Here is a 14,385-nt window from a genome sequence, read left to right as displayed (position 1 = left end):
ATTAATTAAATAAATAATTTTGTGTCATATCATAAATTTGAGTTAACATTTTAAATTTGATGAAACAGCCAAAATTGCATGTTACAAAACTAAAAAATTAAATGTTTTTATTTTAAACAGGAGACTAAAACTGTGAGATTGAAAAAATAAAAAAAAAAACTAAATATATTTATTTTAAAATAAAGAGACCAAATTTATGGATTTTTAAAAATAAAAGATTAAAATTACACTTAAGCCTAAAATAAGTATCACCTTTTATATTTTCTTCTCATTTTATTTTTTTCTAAATTAATATTTTTTTACCGCACATGTTTTTAAATACTACTAATAGCGTAACATATCCATAATTAAATTAAATAAACATTATACACAAACGAAAAAAAAAAATATCTACAAGAACGGTTCCTGTTACACGAGAAATCAGTACACACAGTAGTTTTAATTATCAGCTCCTCCATATGATTTTTGGTACCGGTCTTGCCCTTCTAATTTTCCACTACCTGACTCATAGCACATATATATTTTATTGATACATATAACTGCATGCGTATGGCCCGGTTAGCTACATTAGAATAAAGGGTGACAAGGTTGTTGTTGATTTGATCAAATCTAATTGGGACCTTGGACTTCAGCCTATATATTGCTGAAGTCTCAGGTTTAATTTGTTATTTCAACTTCCTTAATAGTCACCATTTTGGTCGCTTCTCAATTTGGAGCAACACCAACATACTTTTATTCTGAGAGTCGCATTACGACTTAAAGAAAGGAGGGAAAGATCAACCTAGTTATAGAAGAAAATCACTCAATACAATCATAATTGTTAACCACATTTATGTATCCTTCCAAGATCGATCTATTTCGTTTTTATTTCATTATCATCTTTGACACATCAATTAAATCTTACAATAAAAAATCGTAGAATAGAAAATGTATATATATTAATTGGAATGCATTTGTTCTTGTTAATACTAAACAAAAATGCAAGTCATGTAGGATATTAGTGGAAAACATGACCCAATCTGGCTTACAAGTCTGGCTGATTTGAGGTTAATTTGGAGTTCAAATTTTTAAAAATAGGTTTGGTGCATTTTTTAATTAGGAAAGATTCGAGTTGTCTTAACCCAACTTAATTTAGTATTAATATTCTCTTAACAAATATAATATTTTTTTCATTGAGTATAAGATTTTGAATAACTATACATTAATAATAAATTTTTTATTTAATAGATACTTTATCTTTTTTAAATTTATAATTATTTTAAAAAAATAACAACCTATACTTGTTAGTTCGTTCGTTTACAATTCGAACTAAATATTAGTACTCTATAAAGAGAAATGAAAGTAGGCATTAATAGGATGTAATTGATTTGTAAGGGAAGAGTTAATTAATGTCCATATATATACTCTATATATATCATTATTCTTTCAATAAAAAAATTGTTACAATTTCTGACTTATTATTGAAATTAAATAAATATAACAATTACTGACTATTTCCAGGGTAACTCGTGCATTTTTGCGAGTAAACCCATGAAAAGATTAAGAAAATAAAATAAGAGTTTACATCGTAATTGTAACTAGTGCTGCTGTAAGAAGGACATGATCCGTAGAAATGGAAAAGGCAAAAAAGTGAATTAGCTGTGCATGGCAATGATGGCATGCAGGCTGGTTCATTTCACGTATGAATTGGATCGGGACTTGATATAACCGGAGTTCCTTTTTGAAGCTTCAGCAACATTTCATCCTTTAATAAAAATGGCCTGCACGCTGCTCCGAATGGAGGAGACACAACCAAAAAGGCCAACATGATCATAAGCACAACCATGAAGAGTTTCCTGTAACTGTAAGAGAAAGACATGTCGATCTCAATGAAATATATGCTCTTTGTATGTGTTTTCACAAATTAAATCGTGTTTAATTTGGTGTCTTGAAATGAGGAAACAGATAGTTGGTAGAGAAAATTAAATGAGAGATTGCGATGTGAATATGGTGAAAGAAGCAGAATCACATGCACACATCTATATACATAGAGTTCACGCGGGAGTTGTGCCTCTTGACTTGTCTCTATATTTTGGTTTAAAAGGAAAATCTTTGGCTTAATTGACTCGGCATGCACCTTTGAAGGTTGAAATTGAAACTACAAAGACATATATATTGAATTGAACGAATCAAAATAAAGTAACGTACTGCCTAGAAAGTATTCCCGTCCAAATCCTATATATCTCCTTTTATACTTGGTTTATATAGTAACCATTTGGATATATGCGAATGGAATGAGCAGGGAATTATAACTCATCTTATTTTTAATTATTATTATTATAGGGATAATAATATTAGTGCTTATATTTATAATTAAAGAACACCTAAATTTATTATATTTTCATTTTAAACGTGTGTCTTTTTCTTATTCAAAATAGAAAAATAATATTATTATTTTAAAGTTAATTAACAAGTACAATTCCTAATTTTTTAATTGACTCGTTTTTCTCTTAATAATTGGGAAATTATAATTAATTATATATTAAATAATAAATTCAAATATACACAAAAAAAATAGTTATCTCGAATACACAAAAAAAAATTAAGTTCAAATATTTGAGTGAATGGATTAATTATTTTTAAAAAAATCAATAAAATCAATTACATTAAAAAAAATTATTGATATGTATGATTATGTCAAAAATGTCTTATAATTATAAAAACCAAAAGGAGTATAACATTGAGTGAATGGATTAACTAACACAAATTTGTTCCAAACTTAACCCATAATCTCAAATTTGAGTCTATCTTGTAAATATAATTGCATTAAATATTTAAAGAGAATCAAAGAAAAAAAATTGTTATCAGTAGTCATCCTACAAGGTAGGATTCCCTCCCATGGGTCGTGGAAAATATGGTTTAGAAGAAAAAAAAAAGTAAGCTAATATCTTAAAATAGAGTATCAAGATTAATTTTTACAAAATAAAGCTAATATCTTAAAATAGAGTATCAAGATTACTTTTATAAAATTTTAAATTAATAAATAAAGCTATTATATGGAGTTAATATGATAAAATATTGTGTGGGGGAGGGATCAATATTCAATACTCAATTAATGTACATGTGAAGCACCTAACTATAATTTAATTGTGTGATGGATGCCGCTGTTGTTACGCAAAATTGGCAAATGGTAAAATATCCTCCGATCTTTTCTAAGTCCCCCTTCTGCTTATTCCCCTTCTATGACCTCGAATATATAACTTGGTAGAAAATCAGTGCAAGGACAAAAATATGATAGACAGAAACAGGGACGACTATGATTTCTTGGTGTTTAAAAATCGTAAGCGAGTTTAGTCCTAGAGATTTTGTTTTATATATATATATATATATAAAGATATTCATATCATTTCATTGATAACCAAATGAGCAATACAAAGAGGAACTCGTTGAAAAAACATGAAGACTAGAATAAAATGGAGCCACCCTAGCAAGAGTATGAGTAACACCTTCAGCTTGTCTCCATACAAAACAAACATCATGGATTTGATGATTGACAGACGATGGACGTTCTAGTATTATATTGGGTAACTCAGAAACATCAACTGATTTGCTATTTACTTTATTTATGAACAGTTTGCTTATTAATTGCAGATAGTGCTCCCATTGTTTCACCTTCTTGAACATCAAGGCAAAGATCCTCCATGCAGTTCTGGACGTAACAACATTCCCATGCATATCTCTAATGCACAACCCGAAACCTGTCAAGTTCAAATCATTGAAAACAATGCATCATCGGTATTGCATTTCGGTGCACCTGGAACTAATTGGGTTTTCGAACATTTTCAGTTTGACAATTTAAACCGCATGCAGTACTATTGCCATGGATAAGCAAATCATCAATTGTGTGCCTCAGATTAAGAATTTCCCAACATGTCGCATTGAACAAACACATGCATGAAAAAAGTATGACAAGTAAAACGGATAAGACGCACACATAAACACAAGATTTAACGAGGTTCGGATAAGTGTATCTACCTCTTCAGGTGCACAAACGGCCATTTCTATTATTGATTATATATGTTAATAGAGTTACATCATCAGTTGTATTGAATAAATCACGATATAAAACTACAAAATCATCCTCGTACCGCATCACCCCCAACTCATATATTAACACGACAAATAATTAAGTGGCTCAAGCTTGAAGGGTTGATATTATTGCTATGCTTCGCACCAACATCTGCCTCCATAGAATATGAATCATGCATAATAGTTATATAGAATGTGATAAGAAGATATAAATAGAGAGAAATAATAGGTATTTGTGAGAGAAGAATGTCCATACTCCATATAATATCATTATTCTTTCAATAGATAAATTGTTACAGTTTCTGTCCGATTATTGCAGTCTAAAAAGTATAACAAATTTCCTGGGTTACCAGTGCATTTTTGCGAGTAAACCCAACTAAAAAGAAAATTAAATAAGAGTTTACATATTACTACTGCTGAAAAAGTGAATTAATTCTTGGACAAGGCGAAAAAGTGAATTATCTGTGCATGGACGACGCTTGTAGGCTTGTGTTGTTCATTCATTTCACGTATGAATTGGATCAGGACTTGATACAACCGGAGAGCCTTTTGGAAGTTTCAGCAACAGTTCGTCCTTTAATAATAAAGGCCTGCACGCAGTTCCAAATTGAGGAGACACAACCAAAAAGACCAATATGATCATAAACAAAACCATGAGGTTCCTCGTGAAGCCATAAGAGAAAGACATGTCTCTATATGTAACGAATTGATCGAAATGCTCTTTAATTGTATATGTGTACTTTCACAAGTTAAATTGTACTATGTGTTTTGGTGTCTTGAAATGGGAAAACACAAAATGAGAGATTGTGATGTGAATTTAGTGAAGGAAGCTGAATCACATGCATATATATATATATATATATATATAGTTTCAATTTCAACCTTCAAAGGTGCATGCCGAGTCAATTAAGCCAAAGGTTTTTTTTTTACACCAAAAAGAGAAAGGTCAAGGCCACAGCACCACATATATATATATATATATATATATATATATATATATATATATATATATATATATTGAACGAATCAAAATAAAGTAACTCCGACGCCAAACACCCACCTGCCTAGAAACTAGAAACTATTCCCGTCCAAATCGTTTCTCCTTTTATACTTAGTTAAGTTTATAGTTAACCATTTGGATACGAATATGGAATGAGCAGGGAATTGTAACTCATCTTATTTTTAATTATTATGGGGATACTACTGTTAGTGTTTACATTTATAATTAATGGATACTTGTATTACCATACCTAAATTTATTATTTCCATTTTAAACGTGTATCTTTTTCTTATACAGACTAGAAAACAATATTATTATTTTAACGTTAATATTAATTATGACAAATTGATAAAACTAAAAGTATTAACGAAAAATATATAATATATTAAAATTATATATATATATATATATATATATATATATATATATATATATATATATATATATTCTAAATTATATATAGAGAAAGAGTTTAATATCGATAACACTTGCTTGCATGACATTAATTAATGAGTTAACAAGTGTGTTTGACAAGTCATTCATTAATTTTTGCTAGTTTGATTAGTTTATAAGCTGATATATATTATGTTTACTTAAGACAGTTAAGTTGTTTAATCGCTCTTTTAAAAATGATATAATACAATGAGAATTATTATATTGCTAAATAATATTTTAAATGATTCAATATAAAGTTTTCGGTTTTATGTAATATAAATTTTTTAATTAATTTGTTTAATATTTTACTCATGATTGTTAAGTTAATATTTTTAATTATTTTGAATAAAAAAATTCATTCTATATTTATGTTATTTAATTTTCTTAGTTAATTTAATATCTATAGTATTTCATCCACAAAGCATAACTTTGTATTTATTGTTTTATTAGTAAATTAAGTATTTTTAATTTTCTAAAATATATCATTTTTAGTTTTTAGTTTTATTAGTAATTCAAGAGTGTTGTGGATAAAATCAAAAGTTCAACCGTCGATAAATCGGAGTTGAGTCATATAATTCAAAAGTGTAAAAATTTGTTAGTCCTAAATACATCTTATTCAGTTGTATTTGTTAAGAGGTAAGGCAATGGTGTAGTCCATGAACTTGTTAGGATGACACCATTCTTACCTAATCTCTATACCTCTTATCATGTGATCTCTTGTTTTGACATTTTGGTGATGATCATTATACACCAGATGTAACATTTTGACATGGACACAATGAGCAACACCATTACACGCAACAGATGATAAGCATGGTGAATAGAAGTGAATTGGATGATAAGCATGGTGAATAGAAGTGGATGGGATGGGCCAGACTAGGTCTTACCTAGGTTTGATATGTCATATTTTATATTTATATAGTCTAAGTTATTGTTACCTATCACGAACTTATATTTAGGTTTAGATTTTCCATTTATATAAGTTGGACTTGTTCCACTAGTTTATTTAAATGTTTATTTCATATTAAAAATATAAAAAAACTATCGCATAACATATAGTAAAGTTATTATGCATTGAAAAATATTAGAGTGTGAAATAATGACTTACATATCATTTTTATGTTTCTGAAATTGGATGCCTTGTATTTCTATTTTTTTTCTTTAATAAAGATAAAGATTTTCATTAATTATTAAGGCAATTTTAAACCACAAGATTGATGTGGTAAAAACTTGTCTACTAACATTACACATGGAAGATCACAAAAGTCTTTTGAGTCCTACCAAAAGAAAAAAGTTCATATTCATGCTACCAATCTATGCTTATGAGAATTAACTTATTCAACATTAAAATTATCAAACCACTAAAATAATTTTGTAATATCATTAAATAATTATAATATAATACATCATACTAATAATAATATTTTTATTAAAAATATTTTGCTAAATAGGCATGTTCGTCAAGTTTAATAAACTTTTTAAGGATTATGATATAACCTATTTAACTAAAAAGAATTTTAAAAAATTTGAGTCTAACCTTTTTGTTAAATGAGTCGAGTTGCACCAAGTCAGGCCTTAAACGGACTAGACCATAGACCTCCAATAGAGAGTCCAACTTACTTGTGTCCCTAATGGTGAACTTGCACAACTATGATAGAAATAGATCAAACCTTTTAACAAATACCCATATACGGCCTTATTTGCATGAGACTCATGTTATATCGGGGTTTTTTTTAGAAAATAAATTAGACTAAGATTTTTATTGAAGTCTATTTAGTTATAAAGGCCAAACTCTAGGTTATTTAGAAAACTTTTTAGGTCTAACAAGTCAGCCTATTTAAGAAAACATAAATAAATATTTATTGTTATCATTATTATATTAAATTAAATTTGTATTTAAAATTTTACATTAATTTATTTATATTTTTAAATGTTAAGCGTATTAACCTATATAAAAAGTCAAACTTAAGCTCATAAGTTTATTCAAAAATAAATTCATAACTTATTTAGAATTTTTATTGCAAAATATTTTTAAATAAGTTATAAAACCTTGAATGATATTATATAAATTTTAAAATATGTTTATTTCACATACACACGTGAGATTTAATTTTTATATATTCATATATATATATATATATATATATATATATATATATATATATATATATATATATATATATATATTTTGATATTAAATTATTATAAAATAAGTCTTTAAATAAACTTGTAGGTTAAAATAAACTTTTATATGTAGGTCAGGCTTTAAAAAAAATCTTTTATTGAGAACAGACCAAATTCAAATCATATAATTTAATTTTAAGCAAGATCAGATTCAGGCCTAACTAATCTTTGGCCTAAGTTAACCTATCTCCACCTTTGCGCAACACATGTGGAATCTCTTACTAGTGTTGATGCATGTTGCTATTGTTGCTTATAGGGAATATGTACAACATTTATAATCGCCACATGAGATAAATTTTTAGTGTATGTATAAATTGCGGTACATGTTACTACTTTGTAGTGATATTTCATTGTCAGGTACGTATATGTGTCAGTGTTGAAAAGTAAAAACCACATTAAATTAGTATTTTTTTAAATTTATATTTTTAATAAATAATTTATATATTTTAATTTATTTTATAGTATATAGTTTGGTAAAGAAAAAAATCCTCATTTTTGAATAAAGTTGCTAAACTTTGTAAAAAAAAAACAATTAATAAAGTTGCGAAACCAATTATACCAGGAAAAAAATGAACGAAGAGCCGTAGAGGAGTAAATTAAAGCATTTTTGTTTTTTCTGGATGAAGTAAATTAAAGCTAGTGTGGTCCTGAACACTTACTAAAATATAAAATTGAACTTTGAACCCGTGTTATACTCAGGTTTGTTATCTTTCAATATACATGGATATATGTACGTCTACCTAGCTATATATATATACTCAGGCCTACTGATGTCGTTGCTTAAGAACATGCATGTCTATGTTTATATCTATCTATATATTTTACAGAATAACATTTTTGTGAATCTTAATTATAATGATAATATGCATATAAAAAATCACTTTTGTTTACTTCATTTTATTTTATTTCTCTTTTTTTACTATATCATATTATTTATTGCATTTTTTCTTTTTTTCTTTTTTTCCCTTTATATATCTCTCTTCCTTTCAATTTCATTGTACTAAAGAATGAGAGCGGGTTTGTTTGGATAATTTTTTCCAAAAACACTTATAGGATGAAAAAATAAGAAAAATAAATAAATATGAATGTTAAAAAATCATTTTTTATAAAAGTTTTTTTTAAATAAGTAAAGTTAATAATATGAGAAATTTTTTACAAATTAATTTATGCATAAAATAATTTTAGTTTGTGGTAAAGCTTATTTTGTTTTTTCTCCCATAAGAGCTTTTGCAGAAGTTTACCCAAGTAGGATATATATCAACCATTTTTCATATCGTATTAATCACACATCCACCTCAAGTATTTACGTGAAGAATATTTAATCTAGATGGGGAGTGTTTATTATTCAAGCAAAAGGCCAATCAGCTTTTTGATTCGGTAGGCTTGCATGGACGGATGTTCCCCTATCTACTCACCGAAGGTTTTTGTTTTCAATTTGAACATTCTATTGGAAAAGAATTGTCGTTTTATGATTTTGTTTTGACTGCTACGTTTAAATTAAGCGTTTACTTAGAATTTGTTAGTTTTGAATGACTGAGTCACTGAGCCATTTCAGTGTGAAGATCGAACGTGATTACCAAAAATGGTGCAAATTAAGATACGTTGCTCTAACGACACAGAAATGGTCACTTAATCTAGGGGATTAATATAGGGTAAGAATTGAATCTTCTGAATGAAAAATAAATATATATTGGCGAATAATACGGGGTACGTAGCCGTGACGTTCCCAACCGTTTACTATTCGAGTTATCGATGAATAGTATAAGTGCGTAGCTTAATATCGCGCGGTGAATAAAGACAATGCTGAATAGGATAGTGCATCTAAAGGACCACGAGAATAGAATAATATTTTTTGTACAAAAAATTTTAGACATTTGTCGTTCGTTTGACTTTGAAATATGTTTAGATGTATGTAAATAATTAGAAAAGAGATCAATCAAAGAGATAAATATTCTCAAATATACTGTGCAAAATTCGATGTTTAATTAAATATATAATACAACTCATAAGAATATGTCTATCAATATATATATATGGTGAGTATAAAAAATTAAAAATTATGGTAGAGGTTAAAGTCAAAAGATAAGTTGCATTTAATGTAGATTGAAAATTGAATTAAGATTTATGTGATTTAAATGTAAAGTGAGAGATTATCTTTTATTAAATAAAACTTATTTGAATCTCTGCATTAAAAGTTATCTTTGTTTCAATTTTTAAGAAAGCTTATTTATTATAGTTAGTGACAATCTTCACTATAAATAAGAAGAAAATTAATGGAGAAGATATACATGAAGAGAAAATGTGTGAGAAGAGAGATTATGAAATAAAGTCACTTTGTTTAGATAAAAGTGTCTTTATGTGAGAATGTTATCATTTCTTGTAATCATTGAGTGCGATACTTGGATTTGTACAATAATACACTATTTAGGATGGGTTATAATCATTTTTGTGATAGGAAAATATTTTTGAGACGATTTTGTGGACATAAACAAGAAGTACCGAACCATATTAAATTCTTGTGTCTGTTATTATTTTTCTTATGGTGTAATTTTTTGTTGTGTTCTCAGAATCCTTTTAGGATGTGAGTAATTTTACTTGTGAGAACATTAATTACCCAATAATTATGACATCATCTTCACCTTCCTCCAGCTTATCACGACGGTGTGCTCAAGATTTGAAACTAAATGTTGACAACTAAACATGGCGGGACTTAATAAGTTAAAAAAAAATATAGGGGTTGGTCTATTTTAATTAGTACTAATAATGTAACTCTTAACCTAAAAGCCTCAATGATAATTATAGATTTTTGTTTTTCTCTAGTCAGAGTCGTGATAGAAGGAAATGAATTAAGTTAATTAGCCACTAAGTGGGAATGAATTAAGTTAATTACCCACTAAGTCGTGATAAAAGGGAATGAAATTATTGAAATGAACAATTCTAATCGAAATAAGTTCTTTCGATTGCATAATCAAGTTTTCTCAAATTTGTCCCAATTCTGCTTGTTTTTTAAAAAATTCCTCTATTCAACTCTAGACAAGTAAATCAAAATTTGATTTTCATAACTTAACCAAATTTTACATAACAAAGGTAACACATGTTGAATGGGTTTTCAATGGGTACCCAAACCTACACTATGTGATTAAAAGTGTGTCCCTTGTGAATTTTGCTGAAGTCATAAGGTAAGCTACAAAAATCTAAACAAACTATCAGAATAACTTCATAAAAAGAACTTGAAATGGAGCAACCAAAGTCTCAGCTTGAGTGCCTTTTTGACTACCTAGATCAATATCACCATGTTGCTAAGAGACACATAGGATTTTCTTCTTGCACCCAACATCTTCATACACCCGACAGTGAGAGGAAAAATAAAAAATACACTTCAATTAACCTACACTTTCACTTATACGAATTGACAATCCGTGTGAGCTATACGGATTGGCAATCTGCATAGCCTAGACGGATTGACAATTTGTATTAGCTCGAACAGATTGTCAATCCGTATAGTGATAAAACCCTAATTTATGGATTTAATTTTTAGTATCAACAAACTAAGGAACCTATTTGCGACTCTCTAAAATTGGGTTAAATAAAAAGAAAAAAAAAGAATTAGAAAAGGAGATGGAAAGAACAATGTCACAATCTTGAAAGATTGATAAGTTGAGGATGATTCGCTACAAAGAATAGAATTCTTTGATAAAAACCTAAAATTTCACACAAGAACCAAGAGAAACACTCTCTTAATTGTGTCTAATATGAAATTTTATAAAAAAAACTGTCAACACAATGTTTAAGGAGTCTATTTATAACTCCTACTAATAACTCTAAATTAGGACCAAGGCTCAATAACTAATCTAATAATTAAAAGACTTAAAAATAATAATAAAAAGTCGTGGCAGCCCATTACAAGTCCAAAAATAGGCCCATAATATAATTAAAAATAAAAATAAGTCTTATTCTAAAAGTTGAATAAAATTTATGAGTTTTGCTTCTTCTTCTTTTCCTTCATGAGAGAATTTAGTTTCTCGTCAAGCTCTTCTTGAAATCCCTTACTCTTTGCTCAAATGATTGATTCATCCATGTTGAATTCATCTAAGTCAAACTCTTCCTCCTTAAATAATCTTCTATTATATATACTATACATAAGGACAATGTTGGAATTAATAAAAAAATTGAATGATGTATGTAAGATTTGACTGGTGTAAGAAGAAAACCCCTTGACACAAACCCAAAAAATTATTTGGCCCATTTAAATATGATGGCTAATGTTCAAAGTAATTTAATTTTTTTTCAATTTTATTTATAGCTTTGGCTCAAGAAACATGCAAAAGTAGTGTAAATGTTAGACTGTCCATTTTTTGGTAAAAGAATAATGGTTAATTATACTTTTAGTCTTCTTATTATCGTCAAATTTAGTTTTTTCATTTTTAAAAAAAAATTAATGTCTATCTATATATTTTAATTATACAATTTTAGTTCATATATTAAATTTAGATACAGTTTAACAGAAATGTTGATTAGATAGTACTCTAGTAGAGTGTTAACATAGATGTGCTAGTGGATGTGCATCGCAGCGTCGTATTAGCATTTTTTGTTAAATATTAAATATCAACTTAATAGATAAATAAAAAGTATACAATTAAATAATGGAAATCAAATTATTAAAAAATAAATGAGATCTTCACTATACTGGATTGAAACAACATTGAAAACTGACAATTTTTCTTTTAGTTGTAATTTTTAAGGAATAAATATATTTTTTATCCTGTAACTATAGTTTTATTTAGTTTTAGTTCTCTAAAAATATTTTTGTCACTTTATAAGAATATATATAACATACATGCTGTAAAAAAATAAATAACATACGTGTAGTGGTGTCGTATTACGTGTTATCTTAAAATAATTGCTAAATACATGACCGATCATCATCAAATAATGATAGGAATTGTTTTTTAAAATTTTAAGATTTGTAAAAAGAAATAAAAGAAATTTTAAAAAATCAATAAAATCTTTATAAGAATTAAAAACATATTATATCATTTTGGAATTTACACGTGCATGATTAATGCAAATCTAGCTAGATATATAGCTTATCCTATCAATTTCTTAACAAAACAAAACCGTCAATGCAAAATAATGACTCATTACCTAGCTCCACACTGTAAGAATTTATTTTTTTTGTTACCATTGAAAACATGAATCAACCGGTATAAAATTAGTCTAACTTAATCATTGACAGTAACAAAGCTTCATACGAGCGGAAAGTAGCCATGGCCCCCAAATTTTTTTCTTCCCTTTTGGTAAGTATTTATAAATAAAGTTGTAAATAAATTTTAAGTGTATTGGTTTAATTATTTGTCCCATCCCTCAAACTTTTTGAGTAAAATTTGTCACTAATTATTCATCTCGAGTTTGAGTTTTAGATATATAATTGGGAGGAATAACTTTTTTTTTAATTTACAGCCGAATAATATTCCGTTGGAAGCTTCTGACTCGGACTTGCAATTGTTGGTCAAATACAAGGTCAATAGAAAGCACCATTGTTAATTTGCATGTTTTATTTTTTAACTTCGGAATTTAAACATCATAGTTAGACCTATGAAGATCGTGCGTGGAGGGGCGATCTTACGTACAAACTGGACTTTGTTTCAACATTAATATATATCATTTAAGATTATTGCAATGGCATGAGAATACAAGAAAGTATATGATAACATGAAATTTCATTTGTACTTAAAAATAAAGAAAGGAAATAATCTATCACATGAAATTAACTTTTACAACTCATATATAGTTTATTGTCTCCAAGAGCTTTTGGGGTTGGTTACTATTCTTTGCTAAATAATTATAACTGCTTGAGCTATGTGCACTCAATTACTCAAAGCTGGCTTATACTAGTAAGTACGTATGGAATACCACATTGAAACCATGGTGCTACCACGATCGGCTTTAATGCTACCATGGTTTTTCAAGGTGATCCACCATGATTTCAAACAAATTATTAGTGAATTAGATCCGGGTGTGATGGTGGTGCTGGGCCTCGTAGAATCAACCCAAAGAGAGACTTATTTTGCCTCGGCCATTGATCATCTTGCGATGATAATGACCTACAGGCTGCTCCTAATTGAGGAGACATAACCAAAATGGTGAAGATGACCAGCAGAACCGTGAGGAGGGTGTTCTTGTATGTGAAAGCCATGCCGTGTTCAGTTAATAAATGAAACAAAAACAAAATGCACTTTTTGTTGTTGTGAACTTGTGAAGGAATTTAGTTTGCCTTTTTGGTAGGACTAGAATGAATATTTTGTGAGCTTGTGAGGGGATGATATGATATGTGCACAACATTTGTTTATATAGGAATTGGGGTTGAAAAATGGTAAGCAGATATGGCTAGACCTGTTCTTGCTCTGCTGGGCTGATTGCTAACTTGCTTGTCTGAAAATGGTTTTTTTTCTTCTTGATTTGAAGGTTGAAAATTTGGAACCTGGATTAATTCAACAAATCAACACGTACACAGTGACTTGGACTAATGAAACAACCGACAATTCACACCTGATACGTAGTTTAACGATTAATGGAAAATGCATGACACTCAAAATTAATGGATCAATGTTTTTTTAAAAAAATATATATAAATGGATCAATGCTTTTGAGTGCTGATATTTCAGGTATAATTAATTAACAGGGATATAGTAAAAATT

The sequence above is a fragment of the Glycine max genome, chromosome 13 (genome assembly GCF_000004515.6).
Source record: "Glycine max cultivar Williams 82 chromosome 13, Glycine_max_v4.0, whole genome shotgun sequence".
Lineage (NCBI taxonomy): Eukaryota > Viridiplantae > Streptophyta > Magnoliopsida > Fabales > Fabaceae > Glycine > Glycine max.
This window is presented reverse-complemented; position numbering follows the sequence as displayed.